The sequence below is a fragment of the Brassica napus genome, chromosome C4 (genome assembly GCF_020379485.1).
Source record: "Brassica napus cultivar Da-Ae chromosome C4, Da-Ae, whole genome shotgun sequence".
Taxonomy (NCBI): domain Eukaryota; kingdom Viridiplantae; phylum Streptophyta; class Magnoliopsida; order Brassicales; family Brassicaceae; genus Brassica; species Brassica napus.
The window spans coordinates 31,852,174-31,863,808 of NC_063447.1; the positions used below are offsets into that span (position 1 = coordinate 31,852,174).

An 11,635-nucleotide genomic window follows, 5' to 3' on the forward strand; every position below is an offset into this window, starting at 1 on the left:
ATCAGTTATTTTTATAACACAGAAATTAAAGCTGGGTCTTCTTTTTAAATCGATTTTGCTACCTTGAGTGATTGGCAAGGTTTATTAATGATATGAGACTTGCATATATTTTTTAAACGTTTGGTTTATGGCAATGTATACATATTATTGTGCTGAGCAAGGCAAAAATATTTGACATTTAATTCTTTTTTCGGCGTGAGACGTTAATTGCATTAGGTTATCTAAGACCTATATAAGACACATATCATAACCCATATTTCTTACTCACGTTCCTAAAAGTAAAACCTAAATGTTCTTCACTCATCCTTTTATAATGGCTGCTATAACTGCTGTGTCGGATTTGAAACCGTTCAAGTCTATGTGGAAGATTAGGGTGAAGATCATACGTTTGTGGAAACAGTATTCTGCGGCTGGTGGCCTAACGATTGAGATTGTTCTAATCGATTCTAACGTAGGCAAATCGATGTCCACATTAAACTTATACAATTCCATCCTATAACCAAATCTATGTCCATATTAAACATTCCTAATGTCTTTTTATCTTATAAATAATAAAATTAATAATCTCATTCTACGCATGGCACGGGTTACCTAGTGCATGATATAACCAGTGTTTTACCCTAAAATAAAAGCATCAATCCCTGATCAGAACAAAAACCTCCCGAAAACAAGTTTCCACTTGAATTTAATTGGAAAAAAGAGACACTTAGAACTTGAGTTTGTCCCCATAAGATTTTGTCTAAAAATTTTTTTGTCTAATTAGGAATTTAATTATTGTTAATACGATTATACCCTCAGATTAATCAAAATTCAACTTAATTAAAATACATAATACAATATTTGTTAATTATTTTGTAAATACAATTTTACATATTTTAAGGAAAGATACACTACAAAAAAGAGAAACACACGTTAACCTAATTTTTAACCCTCTTCTATCGTCTTCTTCTCTGAGAGCTTTCTTTTATTTTCAATGGCTACTTTTTGGTCTTCTTGTTCACATGGTTAAAAATTCTCCGTCTCTGTTTTCTATTTCTTCTTCTTTGCTCTTTATTTTTCTTCGTCGTTTTGTTGTCTCGACTCAGTTATGTACTCCGTCATCAATTGCATCAAAATCCTACGATTCTTCGCACACGGTATGTGTTTCATTCTCTAGATTTTTAAAACCCTAATTTTAAAATTTTAATTTATATATCTTTTTAATGATATTAGTTCTAGGGGTCGATTAGTCATCACCTATACAAGGGTGTTGTCCTTGTTCTTGTACTGGTTAGTTTACTATCTTGTTTTTTTCTTCTCTTGTCGTATCAGCTCATGAAGCTATCATTAGGTTGGCAGATTAAATGATTTACTTTCTTTTTTTTTATTTTAGGGTGGGTTTGATTTTGATTTAGTTTCTTTTAGCAGGTTTCTCATGGTGCTATTCAGTTCAGAACGTATGAGGAACTCCCTAAAGTCAGTGGGGAGTTCAAAGAAAGGAGAAGAAAGTCATTGTGGATTATGCTTGAGATTTTGTTAGATGCTCTTTGTAAAGGACATGTTAGATAAGCTTCAATGTATATAGAGAGAAGACGAAGGTTTAAAACGATTATGTTCTTGTTCACCTTGATGTTCCAAAGCGTTGCATATATAACAATAATTTTCAATATGAAAACTTTAATCTCTTCTTATAGAAACAAATAGTTTATTAAAGTATAATTTGTCAAAGTGAAATAATAAATTCAAATAAAGGTGGCTGAACTATTCAACTTTTTGTGGCAGATGTGTTTGATCTCTATGAGCCAATTAAAATCATTATTAAGCAGAGCATGAGGCTTTCTAATCGGATCTGCACTATCTGCGTCTACTGTAAACGTGCCGTCTCTAGCATCCTCAGCGTCTTCTTCATCCTTTGCTTGCAGAAACAGAGAAGCAACAGAACAAATCTTGTTCTTTTATGATAAAGTAGATGGCGAAAAGACAACTCTTTCAACTTCAAATACTCTTGGTTTTAACTACTTTATCTCTTGTGGTCGTATTATACTTTTATCTCACTCTCTTGATATCTTTAAGCCGGGTGGAATACACAAAGAGTCTTTATGGCCTGGTGGTTAAATGTCTTGTGAAGTTGATAGTATATAAACTAGTATATGTATCAAAGTAGCCTGAATCCTATGTGGTCTAGTGGCTTGCATGCGTAGAATATAACCTAACGAATTCTAGCTAAGATAGACTATACAAAAAAAAATTGTTTGCGTTATATACCCAAGATAGATCTATGTATAATACTTAGATTCCGATTTCTAAACTAAGTAGATGGCTAGAATGAGTATTCTATCCGTAGCTACAACATAAAATAAAATATGATTTCACTATTTAAAAAAAAATTAAACATATAAATATACATACTAATGTTTTCAATGGTTTTCATATTTTTTATATTTTTAAAACTTAGTTTCTATTACAGAAGGGTAAAACATGTTCAAAAGTATAAAAAATTCTATTTGGACAAATAAAAATTGAAAGTGTCTCTTTTTTCCAACTTTCCCTTTATTTTTTTTAACTGAGATGCTTTGGTTCTTGTTAATTCCCCAAGAACGGTTTTAAACCATCCACTGCCCTTTGTAAATTTACTTGCATTGGAAGAAAGGAAAATAGGCGAAAAACCCCTAACTTGCGATAGGAGTTTGTTTGCTATACATCCCCTATATATTAATTGAGGATCATTTGAAAAATTATAACCTTAAGTTTGTACTAATACAAAAAAAACCTTTTTAGGTGTCACTTAATTAGGATGACAATTTGCTTACGTGGCAACTTAAGAATCAATGGAAAAAAAATGTTGGTACAAATCCAATTACTAGGGAACATTATATTAACCCAAAATATAAGAAGTGTGTATTTTTCGTTAAATAAAGACTACAGAATTACCTAATATGATTAACATATATATGGCAATTAATGACTATGGATAATAAAGTTTCGATAACGATTTTTGCATCCTTCTTCATTTTTGTTTAATTTTATATTATTAAAAAAAAAATTAAAAAATCACATTAATTATATAATAAAAAATTAGATTTTCTTATATGTCATATTCTGATTTTTTTTAAATGACTTTAAATAACACCAATGAGGAAATCTTATATGTTATATTTTAAAATGTTTAAAACGACTTTAAATTACAAAAATGAAGAAACCTTATATGTTATATTTTTCTTATATGTTAGATTTTGAAACCTTTCAAAATCATATGTAAGATAAATCTCAAAATAATTCAATTATGAAAACAATACTGTTTACTTTTTTCGAAAATGTGTTCAGTGGAAAAAAAAAATAAGATTTTTGTGTCATAATTTATTTAATGTCCAATCCGATCATCCCATGATATATTAATTATAGTTTAGCTCCACATTTTTTAATAAAAATTTATCCGGTAAAATATATAATAACAACAAAAAATATTGTATATATATAAATAAAATGATCAATTATATATAAAAAAATTATCGATAATATATACAAATAAACTCACCCTGCGCAAAGCGCATATCTTTATCCTAGTATACCATATTTTCCAATAACACTGGTCAGTTTTCAACAATCAAAGTTGCTATTAGATTACAACTTGTCAAGTATTCTTGCAAGTAAACCAACTCCTATCCCAAGTATCCTTGACATAAGAAAAAAAGGTATCCTTGACATGTAACAATCTATTTTATCATTTAGTATTGGCGAGTACTACCATATATATACAAAGAGTAAAGCTCAGAAACAGCAGATTCATATACAAAACTAAAACAATAAACTTTCTTCAACTCCTTAGGAGTAATTTTTGCTAAGAAACTCTTCATGTGAGTATGTTCGTCATGAGTTCTTTCGTACCCAGTGTTGGGAATGTCTTAAAATCATTTGTAATATTAGGTGGTTATAATATTTTTCTAGAAACCGCTTATAATCTATGGATTAAGAATTTATTACTATTTTTATATGATCCTAAAGGGTCACACATCTAAACGAATTGGATCAAATAATAATTGAGTTTAATTAGATTAAACCAATACCGGGTTAATGAATTATGAGACATATATATGTGATAGATGCTTCTATACGTGTCTATATAATTAATGGGTAAAGGTAATTATTATTTGAATAATTAGCCCAGCCCATGATGTCGTGACTTTAGGTCAGTGACATGCATGCATATATAAATACATTGTGAGATGAAGTAATAATTTTTTTTTTGGCCGCTAATCTCACGTAAACCCTAAAACACAAAAGGTCAAGCTTTATAGAGATTTGATCTCGACGGCACTAGCATCCCGTATCGATCAAGTTTGTGTGTGTGGATACCGATACAGGCACGACATTTGGAGTGCTAGAAATCTCGACTTGGTTTATTCATCCTTCCGCTGCAGAATAAACCAACCAAGTATGTTCGAACCTCTAAGATCTAAGTTTATTTCAGTATTGACATGAGATTCTAGGCATATAAATTCATAGGTTGATTTATAAATAGTTATAAACCGGTATGAATTTCTACAGTTGTATCAGAGTCTATTTGTTTAATACTGAAATTGTTATTGTTTGAACTTGATATGTTAGCTTGTTAATAGAAACCCTAATTTGATTATGGTATATTACGGTATAATGATATTGATTTATAACTAGAACCGGCATGTCAAGTTAAACAATTAGAACATCCGAACGTCCATATGAGACACACGCTTTGGTTGAAGACAAGTGCCTTTAAACTAATGTGCTTATGTTCAGAATAAGATTATACTAACATTGTGATTACTGTAATCAATTAGTTTTAACATGCTTTTGTCTCGTAGCGGTTTTATGCATGTCTCGTATGAGCAAGATGCATAAATTATATTTAGCACATGTATATAGTAATAATCGATTGCTTGTCTAAATTAATATATGTATTTAAGATATTATATCAAAAAGTTGATATAGATTCGATTAAATCGTTTAACACATTTTGATAATTTTAGTTATAATTCTAATTTGATTAGAACTAAATACTAAGATTATCTAATTAATAATTAATAATTTTAATTAGATTAAATTAATTTAATTATTTATAATTCAATTAAAATACATATAAGATATGTATATGTATTAGTTATATTTATATTTTATATAAGATATAAAATTTAAATATAAATTAAAATTGAATTAAAATTTGTTCCACAATTAATTTCAAGTATTTTTGATGTATACTCAATTTTATCAACTATCAAGGCTCGTTTCGTTGTAAGATGGGTTTGCCAAAGCAAGATGTTTGCAATTACATGAGTGAGGTGGATGGTAACGGTTACCATGTGAAACAAGATTGGTTTACTTGACTAGGCTATCAAAACGATTTTGGGCTTAGAGACATAGGTTGGATAAGATATAAGATGTTGTCTGACAACCAAGAATTATATGGATATAATTAGCAAAGTGTTGCTTATCTAAATAGCTTTATCTTCAGACGATGAGCCAAAGTTCACTCGGATTTTAGTGAATTATGGATCTTGGATTATTATATTCATTTGAGGAAAATGTTTTGAATATAATATGAGTTTTCTTAATTGTTGAGATTTCTTTAATTCCTGAACATCATATTAATATTTGTTATTCTTCTATTCCAGCAATGTTAACTCTTTACAACTCATTTTCATTCCAATGTGACCTTAAGAAGGACAAATTGAATGGATCAAATTTCCTCTAATGGTATCGAAACCCGAGAATTGTTCTCAAGCAAGAGTTTAAACCTTGCTTGGAAGATTTGAAAAACAAAAGACTTTTGAAATATCGTCTAGTGGTATTTATATTATAGAAGTAAATGTTACTACTTCTGGTTCTACTTTTTGGGTATTGGATACCGGCTATGGTGCTCATATTTGTACGAATATAAATGGCCTAAGGTACGGTAGAATTTTGGAGAAAGTACAAGTGGACCTATGCGTGGAAATTGGAGCAAGAGTTGCTGCATTAGCCGTGGGAACATTTCACTTGTCTTTACCTTCAGGCTTGGTTTTAGAACTTAAGAACTGCTACTATGTTTATGCTATAAGTAGGAATATTATTTTCATTCCTTGTTTGGATTTGGAAGGATTTGTGGTTCTTTTGACCGTAACTTTATATTCTAGACCAAAGTGTGCATGTCTATAATATTAGTACCAAAAGATTCAAGTCTAACGACACGAATCAAACTTTTCTTTGGCATTGTCGTTTGGGCCACATAAATGAGAAACACATTCAAAAGCTTCATAGTGATGGACTTTTGAGCTCATTTGATTAGAAATCACATGAAAAATGTGAATCTTGTTTGTTGGGTAAAATGACTAAAGCTCATTTTACTGGACACAGTGAAAGAACCAAAGACTTACTAGAGATTTGATCTCGACGGCACTAGCATCCCGTATCGATCAAGTTTGTGTGCGTGTGGATACCGGTAGAGGCACGACGTTTGGAGGGCTAGAAATCTCGACTTGGTTTATTCATCCTTCCACTGCAGAATAACCAGGTATATTCGAAACTCTAAGATCTAAGTTTATTTCATTATTGACATGAGATTCTAGGCATATAAATTCATAGGTTGATTTATCATAAATAGTTATAAACCGATATGAATTCCTACACCCAGTGATCTCTAGAACCTTCACTCCGCATAGAGCGTCTGAAAGACACACAAATACACCGGAATCAAATCTTTTTGTATCACCACTAAATATCTGATTAAGAAAAACAAAAGCTACACATTAAAAGCATCAGATAAGCAGAGGATCTTGACGTTCTTGATCCCCATGAACAAAACCAACACTCTCTGGAGCCTTCTTGCGCATGATTTGGTCTGCAGTCAACAGAAGATCACTACAAGAAAACATCGGTATTCTGACGGACATTCCAACGGAAAATGAAATCTTCGGAATATCCCGAGGAATTTCCGAAGATATTCCGACGAAACACAAAATTTGGTTTCCTCGGAATTTCCTCGGAATATACCGACGGAATTCCGAGGAAATATCAATCCGTCGGAATATTCTTATGGAATACCGAGGAGAAATGTATTCCTCGGAAAAAATCGATGAATTCCGAGGATATATTATAGCCGTTGGAGAGCCGTTGGGGGATTTTTAAAATTCCGAGGAAATTCCGACGAACTAGCCGTTGGCGTCAGAATTTCCTCGGTCTGTCGGTAGGATTTCAACTATAAATACAAGCACCCCTCTTCGTCTTCATTCACTCCATATCTTCATCCTCCCTCTTACTCTCTTTACACACGAATTTGATTCATAAAAAACATGTCTTCTTCAAATTATTTTCGTTCTGTGGATGCGATTGCTGATTTTGTAAAAGGTATTCTACCCGGAGATAATGTAGCTCCTGGTTCATACTACGAGGTTCAGAAACTTGTAGCTGGTCTTGGTTTATCGTATCAAGTAATAGATGTATGCAGTGACAACTGCATGATTTATTGGAGGGCGGATGAACAGCGGGTTACATGCAAATTTTGTGGGAAGCCTCGTTATAAAGATACGAGTGGAAGAGTTCAGTGCCATATAAAAGGATGTGGTATTTACCTTTGACGGAAAGGTTACAGAGGTTGTATATGTCTGAACGCATAGCGCAACCAATGAGATGGCATGCGGAGCACTCAACAGATGGTGAGATCAGACATCCTTCAGATGCAAAAGCGTGGAAGCATTTCCAATCAAAGTATCCCGACTTTGCGTATGAGAGAAGAAATATCTACCTTGGATTATGTACTGATGGTTTCAGCCCGTTTGGCAAGAGTGGAAGACAGCATTCTCTATGGCCAGTCATTCTTACACCATACAACCTACCCCCAAACTTGTGCTTGCGACGAGAGTTTTTGTTTCTCTCGATTCTCGTTCCCGGACCAGAGCATCCTAAGAGATCACTTGATGTGTTTCTTCAGCCACTAATATATGAGTTGCAACAACTATGGGCTCAAAGTGCTGAAACATACGATGTTTCGTGTAAAGATAACTTTCAAATGCGGGCAGTACTAATGTGGACAATAAGTGATTTTCCAGCATATGGTATGTTATCTGGAAGGACAACGCATGGAAGGCTATCATGTCCATATTGTCAAGATAACACTGATGCTTTCCAACTAAAACACGGAAGGAAAACGTGTTGGTTTGACTGTCACAGGAGATTCCTACCACCTGATCATCCATATCGTAGGAGTAGGAATTTGTTTACGAAGAACAAGATGGTGTTTGACAGTCCACCTCCGGAAATTTGTGGGAAAGATTTGAAGACACAACTAAGAGATTTAAGTGCAGAAAGGACGCCAGACGTCGGTGGACATGAGCGTTTTCCGGTAGATGCTGTTGGAGACCTACATAACTGGCACAAAAAAAGTATTTTCTGGGATCTGCCTTACTGGGAGGATCATCTGCTAAGGTATAATTTAGATGTCATGCATATTAAGAAGAAATTTTTTGACAATCTCATGAACATGATCCTTAATGTTCAAGGTAAAACAAAGGATAATTTGAAGTCAAGACTGGATTTAGTCGATATATGTGCTCGTTCAGAACTTCATGTTGATGAGAATGGTAGGGCTCCTTTTCCCATATACCGACTTGATGCAGAGGGAAAAGATGTGTTCTTTGATTGGATTTCAAACTATGTGGAATTTCCAGACGGTTACGCATCTAATTTGCGTAACTGTATCGACATAAAGGAAGGAAAGTTTAATGGCTTGAAAAGCCACGATTGCCATGTAATGATGCAGCGCCTCCTTCCGTTTGCCTTCAAAGAACTATTACCACGAAATGTTCATGAAGCAATTGCAGGGATAAGTGGTTTCTTCCACGATTTATGCACGAGATCAGTGACTCTTGAAGGTATTAAAAATTTGAAGACTAACATAGCCGTGATTCAGTGCAACCTTGAGAAGATATTTCCTCCCTCATTTTTTGATGTTATGGAGCATCTTGTTATTCACCTGGCAAGAGAATTGGAACTTGGTGGTCCTGTGCAGTATAGATGGATGTATCTGTATGAGCGGTATATGTTCCATTTGAAGAAGATGGTGAAAAAATTAAGTAGGGTGGAAGGTTCTATAGTCGCACAGATGATCAATGAAGAAACTTCAAACTTTGCCGAGTACTACTTTCCAGCAGAAGTTCAAACCAAAAACAGAAGACCTGCTCGGCATGATGATAGAGGCGAACGGGCAACATATCATGTTACGGTTCCAGACATTTTCACAAACGTTGGACGACTTAGCGGAAAACCAAAGGATCGTCGACTTACTGAGCAGGAGCGCAGTAATTTGCAAACATATTTGCTCACCAACTGCGAAGATGTTCTTCAATATGAGAGGTAAATAAATTAGCTTACAAATTTTTATTTTAACAAGTTGAAATTTAAATCTTAATTAATTACATTATTGTCATCATATGTACAGGATTTTCATGGCAGAAAAGCGGTTCGAATATAGATACGCCACAGATGACGAACTATAAGAAATGAAGCATAGAGAATTTGATGGATGGATGTTTACTTATGTGAGTGCTTTAAACAAATTAAAATATCATTTATCATATTTATACTAATTCACATTTATTGATATAACATATATATGTGCTATTAATAGGTGTCTGCTGGTTTGGCCAGAGGTGAAACATTTGACGATTGGATACGCGAGATGGTCGTTGGACCAAACTTTGTTGTGAAGTCATATCCGAGATTTTGTACTCGAGGATATACATTCACAACTCAGAAGAAGAGACGTTCGAGTACGACTTATGATGCTGGCATTTGTTCTGCATCAGGAGATGATGTATACTACGGACACATACATGAGATTTTGGAAATCAAGTATTTGGGCATGGTTGGATTGCGCTGTACTATTTTCTATTGTGATTGGCACGACAACACTCTAGATCGAGGTGTGAGAACAGATGCATTTGGTGTTACATTAGTAAATTCGAGGCGAAAGCTGCAATATTATGATCCTTTCATTCTTGCTTCTCAGGCCGATCAAGTAATTAAATGTTAATTATTTAGAATGATTCATTATCTTGTGTATTAATTTATAATTTTACTAATAATTTTTTAAATGTTACAAGTTTGTTATATCAAGTACCCCCGGGTAAGGAACATAGATGATCCATGGGTTACTGTTACAAGACTCAACCCGAGAGGCCGAGTTCCGGGAAGTTCTGAGCTGGAAGACCCACTACAACCAAGCACATCCGGCAACTTAAGTGCAGCAGAAGATTTAGCTGGAGTTGGCCTTGTAGTCGATTTAACCGACTTCGGAGAGGAAGCCGTCGTTCACGTAGAGGATGAACCAGTGATTGGAGAGTTTCACCAAGATCCAGATTCAGATTCATCTGGTGATGATGACTCGGAATCAGACTAGCATCGACTTTTTTTTTTTTAATAGAAATACCGAGGAAATTCCGAGGGAAGATAGGGTTTCCTCGAAATTTCCTCGGAATAGACCTTGTCGATTTAGGGATTTGATTATAGAGTCTTTTTCCTCGGAATTTTCACGGTATTTTCCGACGGAATTCCGAGGAAGATAAGGGTTTCCTCGGAATTCCGAGGAAGATAAGGGTTTCCTTGGAATTCCCTCGGAATATTCCGAGGAAATTCTGAGGAACTAGGGGTTTTTAACCGAAAACAACGTTTTGCGGAATGAATAACACATATATAACCTTCATTAAGTGTCTTAACTAGATTATGAAGTCAACCTTTGGTGTATTACCCAATAACAAATACTTTTACGATTGCATGAACGAAAACCACACAACATAAGAGAAACGTACTTATACACTTTAATAAACGGTAAAGGGAATACTTACAATTATTTTTGAAATTTTATTATTTCATGGTTTATGATCATCTATACAAAGAATCCTCAATGGTAATTACCGAGGGTATTCCGAGGAAACATGGTTCCTCGGAATATTTTCATTTAACCGGGTAAACCAAGCCGCCAAATATTTCGCGAAAATTGAATTAATGATTTCCGAGGAAATTCCGACGGAAGTATTTAATTATTCCGAGAAAATTCCGACGGACAGTTTCCGTCGGACGCCTCATTTTATTAGGTCGAACCAGATCTTTTTCCCCATTACTCTCTTCCTCTCCGCCGAAGCTCTCTTCCTCTCCGCTGTTTCCTCCCTTCTCTCTCCACGATTTCCGGCGAATCCGCCCTAATTCTTCTCAATTTCAGTCACTGCATCATGTATGAACCTATCCCACTCTCTTAGGTTAGATTTGTTAGGTTTTTAAGTAGATTTGATGATTTTGGAGTGATATTTATAGATTTTTGTTAGGGTGAATGGTAGGATTGTGTAAAATCGAGTTTGATTATGGTATTCACTTGATTTGGAATTTTTCTTTTTAGTTTTTATTAATTTTGTGGTTATAAACTATTATTTGGGATTTAAAAAAAAAAATTAATATATATATATATATAATATAAATTTCTATATTTATTAAACATTTTTAATATTATTAAAACTATTTTTGGTAGTTATTAAACTATTGTTTATTTATTAAAACTATTTTTTGTTTATTAGAACTATTTTTATATATTTATTAAACATTTTTAATATCTATAAAACTTTTTTTGTGATTAAAAACTATTGTTTGGGATTTAAAA

The 11,635-nt window shown here is 33.6% G+C and overlaps 1 long non-coding RNA gene across 1 annotated transcript; it reads left to right on the forward strand.

Moving 5' to 3' along the window:
- Positions 1 to 365: 365 nt before the first annotated feature.
- Positions 366 to 1,572, forward strand: LOC125585141. The gene is made up of 2 exons (XR_007322059.1): positions 366 to 1,136; positions 1,408 to 1,572. It is a non-coding gene; the product is annotated as an uncharacterized LOC125585141 (long non-coding RNA).
- Positions 1,573 to 11,635: the final 10,063 nt, after the last annotated feature.